Source organism: Lontra canadensis, unplaced genomic scaffold (assembly GCF_010015895.1).
Source record: "Lontra canadensis isolate GAN:19392208 unplaced genomic scaffold, GSC_riverotter_1.0 scaffold1, whole genome shotgun sequence".
Lineage (NCBI taxonomy): Eukaryota > Metazoa > Chordata > Mammalia > Carnivora > Mustelidae > Lontra > Lontra canadensis.
The window spans coordinates 68,141,607-68,159,013 of record NW_022630995.1 but is presented as its reverse complement, the minus strand read 5'-3'; the positions used below and the strand labels follow the sequence as shown (position 1 = coordinate 68,159,013).

The 17,407-nt window shown below is 36.8% G+C and overlaps 1 protein-coding gene and 1 pseudogene across 4 annotated transcripts in view; one reads left to right on the top strand and one right to left on the bottom strand.

Moving 5' to 3' along the window:
• The window catches only part of INPP4B (inositol polyphosphate-4-phosphatase type II B), an 807,880-nt gene that overhangs the window by 720,477 nt on the left and 69,996 nt on the right, over window positions 1–17,407 (bottom strand). The window lies entirely within an intron of this gene.
• Window positions 6,889–8,239, top strand: LOC116867508 (annotated as a pseudogene).

Here is a 17,407-nt window from a genome sequence, read left to right as displayed (position 1 = left end):
GTTGGACTTGCTTTATAAGAAGAAAAGATTTTAAGACTTTTTCAGGTTAAGAAAATGCCAGAGAATTTTTGTTTCAGCTCCTGTAGGTAAAGAGCTTAGAAGACACAATTCCCATGTTTACAGCAAGAAAAAAGCTGACCAAACTAAAAATCAACAACTATTCTTAGACCAATCAAAGAATTGAGGTTGCAGGGTAAGCCACCACCCCTGTGAAGACAGGCAAAGTACAGAGAATCACAGCCAAGAACAGCTTACCTAGAGCAAAATCTGTTGAAGCCATAAATGCTAAAAATACCTGAAGTGCATATCACTAAATGAAAGATGCCAACCTGAAGAGGTTGCAAGCTATATGATTCCAATTATATGATATTCTGGAAATGACAAAAATACAGAGATGTTTAAAAAATTAGTGGTTGGCAGATGTTTAGAAGGGGATAGGGAGAGATGAATAGGTGAAACACATGGAATTCTTAGGGTAATTAAATTATTATGCATGGTATTATAATGGTGGATTTATGACAGTATGCATTTTTCAAACCCATATAACACACAACACAAAGAGCAAAACTTAATGTTTACAAGTTTTTTAAATAAATCATTTTGGAGATCAGGGGATCTAAGGAAGTAAGATAGCCAGTGACAAATGACCCTCAATGTATTACAAATGTATAAAACATATTCACTGAATGTGGCTGGGGGAAATGATGTGGACCTACGTGACTCTGGAAACAAATGGAATCTCTAAGACTAAAAACAAAAGGAAGCCCATGTAAGCACTGTATTCTAGCTGATACAGTTATTCTCATAGGGATATAAGTTAACAGTTCTGAAAGAGTATACATGTAAACTGGACCTGAGCAATTCAATTAATGGGTGGTAGATGGTGGGAGCTGGGTTTCTCCTATTAGGGTGAATGTTTACAGATAAGAAAGAAAAGGAGACTAGAATAATTCATATGGTAATGGTTACAGTTGGAGACATTAGTAAGAAATCATTCTTAGCTTCATACAGATAAATATGCTGAAATAGAGACATGGTGTGTGTGTACAGGTTAATATACTTGCATATTTCTTTGCTATGTCAACAGAGAGAGTCTTAATGAAACAAACCTACGTAGTACTCATATCTTAGTTCTAATTCCGTTCTCCAATAAAAAGAACCTGGGATCCTTGAAGAAGTGGCTGATTCTAGGACTGAAGCAAAAAATAAATAAGATCAACCTGGATCATCATGTAAGGCCAAAAAGAACAAAAACAAACCTAAGAAACCCCAGATTGATGGGTGTAAAATAAAAGAGTATTAGGAACCAAATATAAGGGCTCATTTTGGCCAAAACTAGAACAACTTAAGCAATAAATAAAGTTGTATTAGATTATAATCCAAAGTATAAAATAAATATCAATGAGCCCACAGAGATACAAACAAATGACGGTAAAGAAATTAATAAATCAGGGATAAGAGACATAGCCCAAATAATTTACATAGATACTCTCCCCTAAAGGAGATAAAACATAATGCTGCACTCCTCGAGTGTGGACTGAGGGCACTGATTTCTTTCCAAGGGAATCGTATGAAAAAGGGGAGGGGCTTCTAGGTGGCTCAGTCACTTAAGCATCCAACTCTTTATTTGAGGTCAGGCCATGATCTCAGGGTCATGAGACTGAGTTTCACCTCAGGCTCCTCACTGCATATGGAACCTATTTAAGATTCTCTCTCCCTCTTCCTCTGCCTCTTCCCCCACTCCCTCTATCTCTCACCCTCTACCTCTCTCTAAAAAATGGGGAGGGGAGAAATTTTACAGGGAAGAAATCTACTTCAGACAGGTGATCAAGGTCAATATTAATAGTGAAAAATAATGTCAATATGATATGATAAAAATGGCACTCAGGGCGCCTGGGTGGCTCAGTCTGTTGAGTGTCCAACTCTCAATCTCAACCCAGGTCATGATGTCAGGATAATGAGATTAAGCCCCACAATGGGTTCCAGGCTCAGCAGGGAGTCTTCTTAAGGATTCTCTCCTTCTCCCTCTGTCCGCCACCCCACATGTGCTCCCCCTCAAATAAGTGGATAAATCTTTAAAAAAATGGCACTTTAAATGTGTTATACCCCTCCCCCCCTCAAAAAACATAACTTCTATCTAATCATGAAAGCACATCAGACAAACCCAGATTGAGAGACAGTCTACAAAATATCTAAACAGACTCTTCAAAAACTGTCAAGTTCATCAAAGACAAGAAATGGGAGAAAATGTGATCAAGAGGACTCTAAAGATATATGCCAACTAAATGTAACGTAGTATCCTGGACGGGATCTTAAAAAAGAAAAATAATATTAGTTAAAAACAAGGATATATGAGTAAAATATGAGCTTCAGTTAATAGTAATGTTAATTATATCAAAGTGCCACACTAACATTAAATATTAATTATAGGGGAAACTGTGTAGGAGTATATAGGAATTCTCTGTACAAAAATTTACTCCATTTTGATGTAACTCTAAAACAGTTAAAAAATAAAATCTATTAAAATAAGTGCCAGGATCAAGATGACTAGAAATCCCATATTCTGGGTTCCATACCTATCCATGTTACAAACTCATTTTATGACATTAAACCATCAGCTGTTTTGTTTTATACAACAGTAGTTGGGTATTTTAATAGTCAATGATAAATCTGTATCCAAACTCTGCTTTGGGTAAAACACTAGGTTTGTGCTTAAAAGATAAAATATCCTGTAACAGGTAGCAAGTCCTTGCATAAAAACAAAAACAAAAACAACAACAACAACAAAAAACCTACTGTCAGGATAAGGGGGAGAAAAGAAATAAGTTCTCTACAGTTGAGAGCTTATTTCTTGGTTTGCCTCTCTCTGTCCCCCCCACCCCCCTTTGCTTGTTTTGTTTCTTAAATTCCCCCATTTGAGTGAAATCATATGGTATTTGTTTTTCTCTGACTCACTTATTTCACTTAGCATAATAACCTAGCTCCATTTATGGCATTTATGGCATTGCAAATGGTAAGATTCCATTCATTTTTATGGCTGAGCAATATTCCAAATGTGTGTGTGTGTGTGTGTGTGTGCGCACGTGTGTGTGTGATATCTTCTTTATCCATCATCAGTTGGTGGACATTTGGACTGTTTCCATAATTTGGCTATTATGGATAACACTGGTATAAATATTGGGATGCATGTATCCCTTTGGATTAGCATTTTGTATTCTTTGGGTAAGTGCCTAGTAGTGCAATTCCTAGATCATATGGTTGTTTTCCTTTTCCTTTTACTTTTTAAAATATTTTATTTATTTATTTGACACAGGGAGACACAGTAACAGAGGGAACACAAGAGGCAGAGGGAGAGGGAGAAGCAGGCTTCCCGCAGAGCAGGAAGCATGATGCAGGGCTCAATCCCAGGACCCCGGGATCATGACTTGAGCTGAAGGCAGATGCTTAATGACTGAGCCACCCAGGTGCCCCAAGTTTTCCTTTTTCTTTTAAAGGCTTAGAAGGTAAAAGTACAACATCAGCATGGGCGTACTACTTGATAAGCGCCACACTTCACCCTAGTTCCCTAACACCCAACACGAACACCATTGCAAACTTTTAGAAAACTACCAACATTTCAGAATGTTCTATATTTTAAAAAAAGCTATGATAATATCTAATATTTGTATAAACTCATTGTTTATCAAGTGTTTTCACACACGTTATTAACTTTTGACTTTGGACTTCACAGCAGGACTACACATATCATGATTTTATAGAAAGGAAATAGGTAATTGGAATATTGACATGATCTATCCAAGATAAGATGCCTAAGAAAGTGCCTGACATACTAGCTTTATTTTGAAAGCATCAATGACTTTACCTCAGAAATTTGCTGCCACATGAAGAAGGACTTCTAAATTCTGCTGTTTTATGAAGGTTCTTATTTCATTTCATTTGATTTCAGTAATTCATTGAATACCATTTTCTACAAGCAATTCACTAGGAAAAGAAAATGGCTTCATACTAGAAGGAGATTATAGTAGCAACAACTAAAATGGGATTCTGTCTATAGCATCAGCATGCTGTCCACTCAGATTCCAGGATGAATTTCACCACAGGTGGTGGGGGGCAGCCAGCAGGAGACAGATATGTTGGGAAAGAGCTGATGTTGAAGTTCAGGATCAAGGCCTCCAGTGGGCCTATACCATGCTCTACCAGCAACATGGTTCTTAACTTCTTTTTTTTTTTTAAGATTTTATTTATTTGACAGAGAGAGAGAGAGAGAAAGATCACAAGTAGGCAGAGAGGCAGGCAGAGTAGGAGGGGAAAGGAGTCTCCCTGCCGAGCAGGGAGCCTGATGTGGGGCTCGATCCCAGGACCCTGAGATCATGACCTGAGCTTCAGCTGAGGTCACCCACTGAGCCACCCAGGCATTCAATTACTAGCTTGATATCTTGCCCACATCTTCCTACAGAGGAATTCCCTACTACCTTGTCTCTCTGTACTATAACCTCAAGGACCAAAATGGCCTTCTTTTTGCCTTCTTTCTAAGTTATAATTATTTCCAGAGCCATAACCCTCCCCTAAAATCTGAACCCTGAGACTGAGACTCTTCTACTTACCCACCCACTGAATACTACCCAAACCAGCCACCAATCGATATGATCCTCCCAAACACTGATTTTCCACCCAGATATTCTCACATTGCCTTACTCTGCCTTCTCACTGCTCATCAGCCCATTTCCCACAATTTTAGCACCCAGTGTGGTTAACAGTAAACTTCAAAACAAACTTCAAATGGCAGGAACCAAGAGATAATTGTTTAAAAGTTGATATTGAGGGTTTTTTTTTCACTTCTGAAACAAATATTCCTATAATGTTTCATATTTAATTTAACTGGGTATATTTGTATATGTGTAATTTTTAAATTTTACTATTTTTTAAAGAAAATTTCCCTCCATTTATCAAAACAATGCATGCATATTAGGGAACTTGGTTTGGGGTGGGAGAGAGAAAAATACTGACTCTCACTTATCAATTCATGTCTAAATGAATATTAATAAGATGGATTGATTACAATATTTTGTCTTATTAACTTCACTTAGTATTTTGTCATGAACATTTTTGCCTGACATTAAAAATACCTTTAAAATGTTTTTGTTTCTATCATATGAAAGTATGATCATTTATCTAATCATTTCCCCAAGGCCTTTTTCTTTTACCTTATGAAACTGCTTTAAGGTGAGGTCAAACAGGGAAATCAAAAGCATTCCCATGGACTCAGAAAAAGTGACAGATTTCTTGGCCATATTCTCATTGTCATTAGAATGGAAAATGTCATGAGAGACATCCTAAATGGAAAAATCACTCCACATCTAAGCACAGCAGTCTTTCCAAGCCACATAGCATAAGCAGAAGAAGGATGCTTTCCACATCATTAGCAAAGAGTTGGTGTGACAACAGCACCAACTTAATTCAGACATTACTCTGACTTTCAAAACTGAAAATGAAGTGTCCAAGGCATTCTTAGAAACACAAGATAAAAAGTTACCAAAAATAATCTCCAAATGGATTGATCATGCAAGTTTTCTCTATACACTAACCTTAACTCTATGTCTCCATGACCGGACAGATATTTGTGACCAAACCAAAATATTGGCACAAGACGGATCTAACTTTTTTACTGTCCCAAGAATCCACGTGAAGTAAAGAATGAATGGCAACAGTGCTATAGAACCAGGAATGGGTCAATAACACATGTTCATTTGCTTCAACACAAAGATTAAAAAACATGAAACACACACATAGAGTGTTTTTCTTCTAGTAACAGCCCATCAGAAACGCAGCTCCTTGAAGAAAATAAGTTATCCTTTGCAACACAAAGAATAAAACTGCCAAAAATCCACCAGACTCTCAGTTAATGAAAGGCTGAGCCTGACTTGACCATTTTTGTATTCCCAGCACCCAGGCCACTGTCTGGACAAACACTGACCCATAGCAGAAACTCAGTTAATATTAAATTATACAAAGAAACAGAACTGTAAGCAGGGCACATATTTCAATGCAACTACCAATAGAGCAAAAATGAATTAAGGGCAAAATAAAGTAAAGGATGCATTTGTTGCAGCAGTTGGGGTTCAAGCTCTGCAGGTTAAAAAAAGAAATGCATCTGTAAGGATTTCCTCAGAGATCTCAAAGTCCTAGAATGATGGTAATGCCAAACACTCTAATCAACTGTGCATAGAAAACCGTGATTCAAAAGTCAAACAGAAAATTCAAGATAAATAAATAAGATGCAGTTCTAGACAAAATGTATTTATTACTTGGATTAATAAAACATTGTAGCAAGGTGGCTGAAAACAAATCAATATACAAAAGTCAATTGCATTTCTAAACACTAGCAACAAAGAGTTATAAAATGCAATAAAGATATTACATTAAAATAGCATAAAAACACAAAATAGGAATAAATTTAACAAAATATAAGCAATACCTTTATGAAAGTATTTAAAGCTTCATTTAAAATATTAAAGAAAACTAAATGGAAAAGAAAAAAGAAGACTACTATGTAAAGTTCATATGACTCTCAACAGGTACAAAAGATATCATTTCTTTAAATTCAACAACCTATACAAAGATAATAAACCAAAGATGCCAAAGAAAATAGAAATAATGAAACACTTTCTAACCTTGATAACATGTTTAATGGCTACATACTAAAGCAAATACCATATTTAACAAAGAAATTTTTGACAGAGCCTTTAAATTCAGAAATAAGACAGAGATAACTTATCATGGTTATTTAATATAAAAAAGATATAAGAAATAGAAAGAAGCAAAATTGTCATGTCACTATGATCATCTACATGAGAAAGCATTAGAATCAACAGAAAAGGCTCTACAACTGGGGACACTTGCTGCTCTCGGCGCCGGGCCCAGCTTCCTTCAAAATGTCTACTGTTTATGAAATTCTCTGCAAGCTCAGCTTGGAGGGTGATCACTCCACGCCCCCAAGTGCGTATGGATCGGTCAAAGCATACACCAATTTTGATGCTGAGCGTGATGCTCTAAACATTGAAAAGGCCATCAAGACCAAAGGTGTGGATGAGGTCACCATTGTCAACATTTTGACAAACCGCAGCAATGAACAGAGACAGGATATTGCCTTCACCTGCTAGAGAAGGACCAAAAAGGAACTTGCATCAGCGCTGAAATCAGCCTTGTCCGTCCACCTTGAGACAGTGATTTTGGGCCTATTAAAAACACCTGCTCAGTATGACGCTTCTGAGCTGAAAGCCTCCATGAAGGGACTGGGGACTGATGAGGACTCCTTCATTGAGATCATCTGCTCAAGGTCCAACCAAGAGCTTCAGGAAATTAACAGAGTCTACAAGGAAATGTACAAGACTGATCTGGAGAAGGACATCATTTCTGACACATCTGGTGACTTCCGCAAGCTGATGGTTGCCCTTGCCAAGGGTAGAAGAGCAGAGGATGGCTCTGTCATTGATTATGAACTGATTGACCAAGATGCCCGGGATCTCTATGATGCCAGAGTGAACAGGAAAGGAACTGATGTACCCAAGAGGATCAGCATCATGACTGAGCGGAGTGTGTGTCACCTCCAGAAAGTATTTGATAGGTACAAGAGCTACAGCCCTTATGACATGTTGGAGGGCATCAAGAAGGAGGTCAAAGGAGACCTGGAAAATGCTTTCCTAAACCTGGTCCAGTGCATTCAGAATAAGCCCCTGTATTTTGCTGACCGGCTGTAGGACTCCATGAAGGGCAAGGGGACTCGTGATAAAGTTCTGATAAGAATCATGGTCTCTCATAGTGAAGTGGACATGTTGAAAATTAGGTCTGAATTCAAGAGAAAGTATGGCAAGTCCCTGTATTACTACCTCCAGCAAGACACGAGGGGCATCTACCAGAAAGCGCTGCTATACCTGTGTGGTGGGGATGACTGAGGCCCATGACGGTTAAGCATCCAGGAGTGGTGCTCCTTTGTTACCAGCTAACAATTCTAGAAAATAGCTTATGACTAATAGTCCCCTTGTGCCCATCCCCACAGGGATGGCATTACTATCACCCGCTCCCCATCCTTACTGCAGTTGCCTAAGCATTGCCTGCCTCTCATGTCTAGCCTCTCATTTTAGCCAAAGAAATGAACATTCCAAGGAGTTGGAAGTGAAATCTATGATGTGAAACACTTTGCCTCTTGTGTACTGTGTCATAAACAGATGAATAAACTGAACTTTTACTTTATTTAAAAAAAAAAGAATCAACAGAAAAAAAAAAAAACTTTGAATTAATAAAAAGTTTAGCAAGGTCCAAACACAGGTTAACTTACAAAATTCAGAAACATTCCTAAATTACTAATAACCATCTAGAAAATTTCATTTAAAAAATGATACCATTCATTATGGTGAACAAATTAAAACTACTAAGAAATTAATTTGGCGAAAGTTACAAAAACCTACAGAGAGCAAATTTTTAAACTTACCTAAAAAGTATTCATAGACTTGAATAAATGCATAATGTATTTAAAATGGAACAAATTATGCTATAAATACTCCCAAAATCAATATTCTCCAAATTAATCTATAAATTCAACATTGACTAACCAAAATTTCAGCTGTATATTTTTAAGAAGTTAGTAAACTTACTTCATGGTGTGCATGTGTTTGTGTGTGTGTGTGTGTGTGTGTGTGTGTGTGTGTCTGTGTGTGTGTCTGTATCCCTGGATAGATATACCAAGTTAGAAAATAAAAGGATTCCCTCCCTACCACATTTTAACACATAACAAGACCACAGTAATAACAATTATATGCAATTATGGAAAAAAAAATAAACAATGGAACAAAAGTTCCTCCTGATAGATCTGAAAATAGAGCTTAGCAGTAAGGAAAAGACAGATTGTATAAAGTTGATGTTAGGAAATCCAGCTCATTATATGATGAAAATTAATACTATTTATCATTCCTATGTCATGCACAAAAGTTGGAAGACCTTAATATGAAGTAGAAAAATATGAAGCTAACAAATATGAGAATATTACAAATATGAAAATATTTTTTATGAATTTAACTGGATGAGGATTTCTTAAATAAGACACCAAACTCAAACTATTAGGTGAAAACTGATGTATTTAATATTAAAGGCTTCTCTTTCTTTAATGATGTAAATGAGAAAATTAATAGACTAGTATGAAAAGAATATAGGATATTAAAAAATTTCTGCAAAAATAGACAACCAACCAGAAATCACATGAAGATGCAAATACGAACTTCACAGAAAGAGAAACCTGAATGGCTAACAAATATATGAAGGTAAGCTCATACTTAATAATAATTAGAACAAAATCAAAGCAGGTGATCAATTGGTGGTGGTGAGAAGGATTGAAATCAGGGGATGAATAGAAAAAATAAAAAATTAAAACTAAGTGAACAAATACCATGTTCTGGTAGGTTGTATATCATACAGAAATCAGTTCTACCTAAATTGATCCACAGAAGCAACACAATTACAAGTAAAGAATCAATGATTTGGTTTTGGAGGTATTAATTCCATTATCTATCTATATATCTATCTATCCATACATTCATCTATCTTCTTATTACAAGCTTATTCTAAAATGTGCCTATGGAAGAGAAAAAGATCAAGAATAGCCAAGACACTCCTAAGGAATATCAAAACAAAGTAAGAGGATGTGTCTTACCAGATATTAAGACTTACTATGTTTAAGTTATAAATAAAGTATTAAGTATATCAAGCTATAGTTTAAGATGGTATAGATTAGGAATAGATAAATAGGACAAGAGCACTATAAAAGATCCAAAATAAAAGATATGTGGAAGCTTGATTTATTAGAGACTTAAATTGAAAGTTCATAGAAAAAGGAGGAATTTGTCAATAAGAGAAGCTGAGACAAAATGGGAAAAAATAATATAACATTAGAGTTTGTACTGATAACATACACAAAAGTAATTCTATGTGTATTAAATATAAAAGATGAAACATAAAAATTTAAGAAGATAGGATAGAATATCTTTAATACCCTAGGCCATGGAACAATTCTTAAGTTAAATATAAAAAGCAGAGGTCATAAAGGAAAATGTTGATATGCCTAGATGGTATTAAACGTAAGGACTTCTGCCCATTAAAAGATGCCATAAAGAAAGTGAAAATTCAAGACACAAACTGGGAGATATTTGTAATGTTTAAAATATTATCATAAAAAAATAGAAAGGATACCTAGAAGTCAATCACAAGTGACAAACAAGCTAATGAGAAGACGGCAGCACTTAACAAAAGCAGCAATAAAAATGGCTAAAATAATTTTTAAAATGTAATTTAGAAAACAATTTGGCACTAAGTAATAGGATATAAGTATGTGCATATAATATATGTATATATTTAGGATACATTTGTAGAAAATTAAAAATCTTAAACATATATATATGTATATATATATATAGATGATAGATATTTCTCAAAATACTTATTTAATATCTCCTGTATTGGCAAAATATATGCCAAGAGGACAATGGATAAATAAATTCTGGTATGTTCATTCTGTGCAACTCTTTATAGCAATAAAAATTAATGAATGACAAGTGCATGCAACTACACAGGTGAATCTTAGGAATATAATGTTGAATGAAAAAGCAAGCTGTAGAAGAACACATAATTTCATTTATATGACTTCAAATGCATGAAAAACATAATAATAATACAGGTTTAGGGATAGAAACGCATGGAGCACTGGGTGTGGTGCAAAAACAATGAATACTGTTACACTGAAAATAAATTTAAAAAATTTTAAAAAAAGAAATACATATGATAAAACTATGAAGAAAAAGCAAAATCCAGTTAGTATCTACCTCTTAGGAAGCATAAACAGAGTTACAATGATAAACACCCAAGGAGCCTCAAAGGCAATGTCCTCTTAATCTGAAGTGGTAGGTATGCAAGAGATTGATGTTCTTTCATTCTCTATAACATAATGCATACTAATAAATCATTTTTTGTTTTTGTTCAATAGGTAAAAAGCAAAACATACAAGTGTGCTGTTTGAAGTTCCTCTTAATGTCCTTGGGCTGATAAATTCCATTTTTTAAACCTGTGCTCTCAGTTTAAAGAAAAAAAATAATATTTATTATAGCATATCTTAAAATAGTATACTATATATAGCAGATGCTTAATAATTGTTAATTATCATTATTATCATCAACATCATCATATCTGTTATTACCCATGTAACTATCAATGTGGCCAAAACCATCTATGGCCTGACTGCTTACCTAATGATTTAATGCTTTCTATAACCAACAAAAATGAATTAAGTTGATGAATTATGACTTTACTCAACCATCTTTTTAATAATATATATCCTGTTGTTTTTACTACAAATCTTCTTTCTAAAACTTTCATAGTGGCAGCCTCTTTTTGTATGCCCTTGTATGTTTCATCTCATTTTGGTCATTATTTTCAATTTAAGACTACTACAATACTTCCACATTCATGCTATTTTTTTTTATATCCATTCCTCCCAAAGTCAGGCCCCTCACCTTTGAATTTGGCTTCAATATTCACATACAATAAGTGTGAGCAGCTTGAGCTTCATGCCGGTTTATACCCTGAAGCATAAAAAGAATATCCTAAATGCTTCCAAAGCAACAAACATAAAAATAAAGTTCAAGAAAAGCAAATGACAATAAGCCATTATCATAATTAAATGCTAGAAAATAAATTTAGAGCAATGCCTTCAGAGTTTAAGGGAAAAATTTTGAATCTAGGTTATCTATTTTCAAATGTGGGATAAAATAAATATATTTTCATATACTCAATAATTCCATTTTTTTTTTTCTTGCATCCACCTCTTAGAGGAAATCACTTGAGGATGGTTCATCAAAATGAGACTGCCAATCAAGAAAGAGAAAGACAGGGGCGCCTGGGTGGCTCAGTGGGTTAAAGCCTCTGCCTTCAGCTCAGGTCATGATCCCGGGGTCCTGGGATCGAGCCCCACATCCGGCTCTCTGCTCCACGGGAAGCCTGCTTCCTCCTCCTCTCTCTACCTGCCTCTCTGCCTACTTGTGATCTCTGTCAGCCAAATAAATAAATAAAATCTTTTAAAAAAATAAAGAAAGACAAAGAAATAAGAAATAACAGTGGACATGACTCAGAGCATAGTGAAAGAAAATCTTCTATTACATTTGCATTGACAGTCACTTCTGGCATTGAACTTCATTGCCTTCATGCTGTAACTATGCAAAATTTCATAATCATTTTAGTATAAATGCAATAACATTTCACATACATACATACATATACACAACTTCTTAGACACAAGCATATTTATATTCATATGTTTTATCTCACAATTTCCACCCACCCCACAAAAGAGCTATACTTTTTCACTGGCTTGTGGGAATTCAAGGCGACTGAGTACATTGTGCTTATCCCTGGTATTTTCTTTGCAATTAAGCTTTAGTTTAAGCATCCTACCTCTATTTATTTATTTATTTAACATATGGTGCAATATTGGTTTTTGGAATAGAATTCAGTGATTCACCACTTACATACAACACCCAGTTCTCATCATAGCAGACACACTCCTTAATACCTATCAACCATCTAGCCCATCCCCCGCACACCTCCCTCCATCAACCCTCAGTTTATTCTCTGTCTTTAAGAGTCTCTTATGGTTTGTTTCCCTCTCTCCTTTCTTTCTTTTTTCTTCCTTCCCATGTGTTTGTCTGTTTTCCTTCTTAAAAAGAAGATGTCAAGGGAGACTCAAGATGGTGGAGGAGTAGCAGGCTGAGATGACATCAGGTTGCAGGAGTTCATTACATATTTATCAAACCATTCCAAACACCTACAAATCCAAAGGAGATCGTAGAGAAGAGCAACAATTCTAGAAACAGAAAATCGACCACTTTCTGAAAGCTAGGATATGCAGAGAAGTGAATCAGAAGTGACAGGAAGATTGGGGCGCCTGGGTGGCTCAGTGGTTAAAGCTTTTGCCTTCGGCTCAGGTCATGATCCCAGGGTCCTGGGATCAAGCCCCTCGTTGGGCTCTCTGCTCCATAGGGAGCCTGCTTCCTCCTCTCTCTCTGCCTGCCTCTCTGTCTACTTGTGATCTCTGCCAAATAAATAAATAAAATATTTTTTAAAAAGTGGCAAGTGGTGGAGCAATGGAGCACAAAATCAGAACTTTTAAAAGGCTGCTCCACTGAGGGACATTGCTCCAGAGGCTAAGTGGGGGTGGAGCCCTCACAGGCACAGTGTGGTCTCAGGTCCCACAGGGTCACAGAAGGATTGGGGGTGTCTGAGTGTAACGGAGTTCACAGGTATTAGAGCGGGGAAGCCGGCTACAGAGACAGAGCCGAGGAGTGAGCTCTCAGCTCAGGGTTACCTTAAACTGTGATCTGCAGCACAATCAGACCACTACTCTTTGAGCAAGGACCCCACAAGTGGCAGATCCGGGGACAGCCATCGGAAGAGCAGAGCGACAGGAATCTGCTGGGTTTGGAGACTCCAAATGGGGCTGTGTGCCAGAGACAGAAATCCTCGGTCACAGGCCAGGAGAGCTGGGAGTGCAGCCAGAGACTGGGGAGATGGGAGTGATTGAGCACTTTTCTCCAAGGATGCACTGAAGAGAGGGGCCCTGAGCTCTCAGTTCCTCTGGGCTGGAGATTGGGAGGCCACCATCTTCATTCCCATCCTCCAGAGCTCTACAGAAAGTGTTCAGGGACAAAGGCTCCCCAGAAGGAACCCGAGCAGATTACTCAGCCCAGCCCCTAGCAAGGGCGATGCAAATCTGCCTTGGACAAAGATACTTGAGAATCACAACAGGCCCCTCTCCCAGAAGATCAGCAAGAACATCCAGCCAAGACCAAGTTCACTGATCAAGGAAAACAGTGGAATTCCAGAGGAGGGGAAAGCAAAGCATGGAATTCATGGCTTTCGCCCCATGATTCTTTAGTTTTGAAAAGTTAATTAATTTTTTAAATTTTATTTTTTTCTTATTCTTTTTTTTTTACTTTTACTCTTTCCTCTTTTAACTTTTTTTTTTTTTTTTAAGATTTTATTTACCCATTTGACAGACAGAGATCACAAGTAAGGCAGAGAGGCAGGTAGAGAGAGAGGAGGAAGCAGGCTCCCCGTTGTGCAGAGAGTCCGATGAGGGGCTCAATCCCAGGACTCCAGGATCATGACCTGAGCCGAAGGCAGAGGCTTTAACCCACTGAGCCACCCAGGCGCCCCTAACGTTGTTTTTATTTTTTTAACTAGTTTATATTTTTTTTAATTTTTTAAATTTATTTTTAGTGTAACAGTGTTCATTGTTTTTGCACCACACCCAGTGCTCCATGCAATCCATGCCCTCTACAATACCCACCATCTGGTTCCCCAACCTCCCACCCCCCACCCCGTTAAAACCCTCAGATTGTTTTTCAGAGTCCATAGTCTCTCATGGTTCACCTCCCCTTCCAATTTCCCTCAGCTCCCTTCTCATCTCCATCTCCCCATGTCCTCCATGTTATTTGTTATGCTCCACAAATAAGTGAAACCATATGATAATTGACTTTCTCTGCTTGACTTATTTCACTTAGCATAATCTCTTCCAGTCCCCTCCATGTTGCTACAAAAGTTGGGTATTCATCCTTTCTGATGGAGGCATAATACTTCATAGTGTATATGGACCACATCTTCCTTATCCATTCGTCCATTGAAGGGCATCTTGGTTCTTTCCACAGTTTGGTGACCGTGGCCATTGCTGCTATAAACATTGGGGTACAGATGGCCCTTCTTTTCACTACATCTGTATCTTTGGGGTAAATACCCAGCAGTGCAATTGCAGGGTCATAGGGAAGCTCTATTTTTATTTTCTTGAGGAATCTCCACACTGTTCTCCAAAGTGGCTGCACCAACTTGCATTCCCACCAACAATGTAAGAGGGTTCCCCTTTCTCCACATCCCCTCCAACACATGTTGTTTCCTGTCTTGCTAATTTTGGCCATTCTAACTGGTGTAAGGTGGTATCTCAATGTGGTTTTAATTTGAATCTCCCTGATGGCTAGTGATGATGAAAATTTAGTTTCTCTTAACAATACCTTTCTTTAAAAAAAATTTTTTTGAACCTTCGTCATTATAGTCATATTTTACCCTTCATTGTATCTAACTTTATTTTTTGTAAACCTATAGGGTTTTTTTCTTCGAAAAACTTTTTGGTATAAAACTTCTTCTAATAGATCAAAATATACCCTAAATCTAGGACAGGGCTTTGTTCTAGTCTCCAGCCTGAGCAAATTCTCTTCACTTTATTTTTCTTTCTTTTCCCAACCAACTTACCAATTCCCTTTTTATATTTTTATATTTTAATATTTATAGTCATATTCCATCCCTTTATTGTGTTTACCCTTATTTTTGTGTTTGTGTGTGTGTGTGTGTGTGTGTAGAAACTACCTACCAAAATTTTAAAGAAAGAAAAACAGATAGATAGATCGATCTATCTATCGATCTATCTATCTGTTTTTCTTTCTTTAAAATTTTGATAGGTAGTTTCTTCTAAGAGAGCAAAATAGACCCAAAATCAAGCGGGCGGCTCTTGATATATCTATCTATCTATCTATCTATCTATCTATATTTTGAACTTCTTTTTACCCCCTTTCTTCTCCACATGATTTGGGATCTCTTCTGATTTGGAAAATGGACATTTTTCTGGGGTCTTTGCCACCCTTTTAATATTTTATTCTCTCATTCATATATTCTTATCTGGATAAAACAACAAGGCAGAAAAACTCACCACAAAACAAACAAAAAACAAACAAGAAGAAGTACCGAAGGTTAGGGGCCTAATCAATATGGACATTGGTAACATGTCAGATCTAGAGATCAGAATGATGATGCTCAAGGTGCTAGCTGGGCTCAAAAAAGACATGGAGGACATTTATTTCTCCCTGTCTGGAGAAATAAAATCCCTTTCTGGAGAAGTAAAAGAACTAAAATCTAACCAAGCTGAAATCAAAAAAGCTAGTAATGAGGTGCAATAAAAAATGGAGGCTCTTACTGCTAGGATAAATGAGACAGAAGAGAGCATTAGTGATATAGAAGACCAAATGATGGAGAATAAAGAAGCTGAGCAAAAGAGAGAAAAAAACTATTGGACCACGAGGGGAGAATTTGAGAGATTAGTGATACCATAAGACAAAACAATATTAGAATAATTGGGATTCCAGAAGAAGAAGAAAGAGAGAGGGGGAAGAAGGCATATTGGAGAGAATTGTTGTAGAGAATTTCCCTAATATGGCAAAGGGAACAAATACCACAATCCAGAAGGTACAGAGAACCCCCTCTCAAAATCAATAAGAATAGGTCCACACCCCGTCATCTAATAGTAAAACTTACAAGTCTTAGTGACAAAGAGAAAATCCTGAAAGCAGCCTGGGACAAGAACTCTGTAACATACAATGGTAAAAATATTAGATTGGCAGCAGACTTTCCCACAGAGACCTGGCAAGCCAGAAAGAACTAGCATGATATATTCAGAGCACTAAACAAGAAAAACATGCAGCCGAGAATACTATATCGAGCTAGGCTATCATTGAAAATAGAAGGAGAGATAAAAAGCTTCCAGGACAAACAAAAACTAAAAGTTTGTAAACATGAAACCAGCTCTACAGGAAATATTGAAAGGGGTCCTCTAAGCAAGGAGAGAGCCTAAAAGTAGTAGATCAGAAAGGAACAGAGACAATACACAGTAACAGTCACCTTACAGGCAATACAATGGCACTAAATTCCTATCTTTCAATAGTTACCCTGAATGTAAATGGGCTAAATGCCCCAATCAAAAGGCACAGGGTATCAGAATGGATTAAAATGAACAACAACAACAAAAACAAACCATCAATATGTTGTCTACAAGAAACTCATTTTAGACCCAAAGACATCTCCAGATTTAAAGTGAGGGGGTGGAAAACAATTTACCATGCTAATGGATAACAAAAGAAAGCTGGGGTGGCAATCCTTATATCAGATCAGTTAGATTTTAAGCCAAAGACTATAATAAGAAATGAGGAAGGACACTATATCATACTCAAAGGGTCTGTCCAAGAAGAAGATCTAACAATTTTAAATATCTACGCCCATAACATGGGAACAGCCAACTATATAAACCAATTAATAACAAAATCAAACAAACATATTGACAAGAATACAGTAATAGTAAGGTACTTTAACACCCTCCTCACTGAAATGGACAGATCATCCAAGCAAAAGATCACCAAGGAAATAAAGGCCTTAATGAAACACTGGACCAGATGGACATCATGGATATATTCAGAACACTCCATCCCAAAGCAACAGAATACACATTCTTCTCTAGCACACATGGAATATTCTACAGAATAGATCACATCCT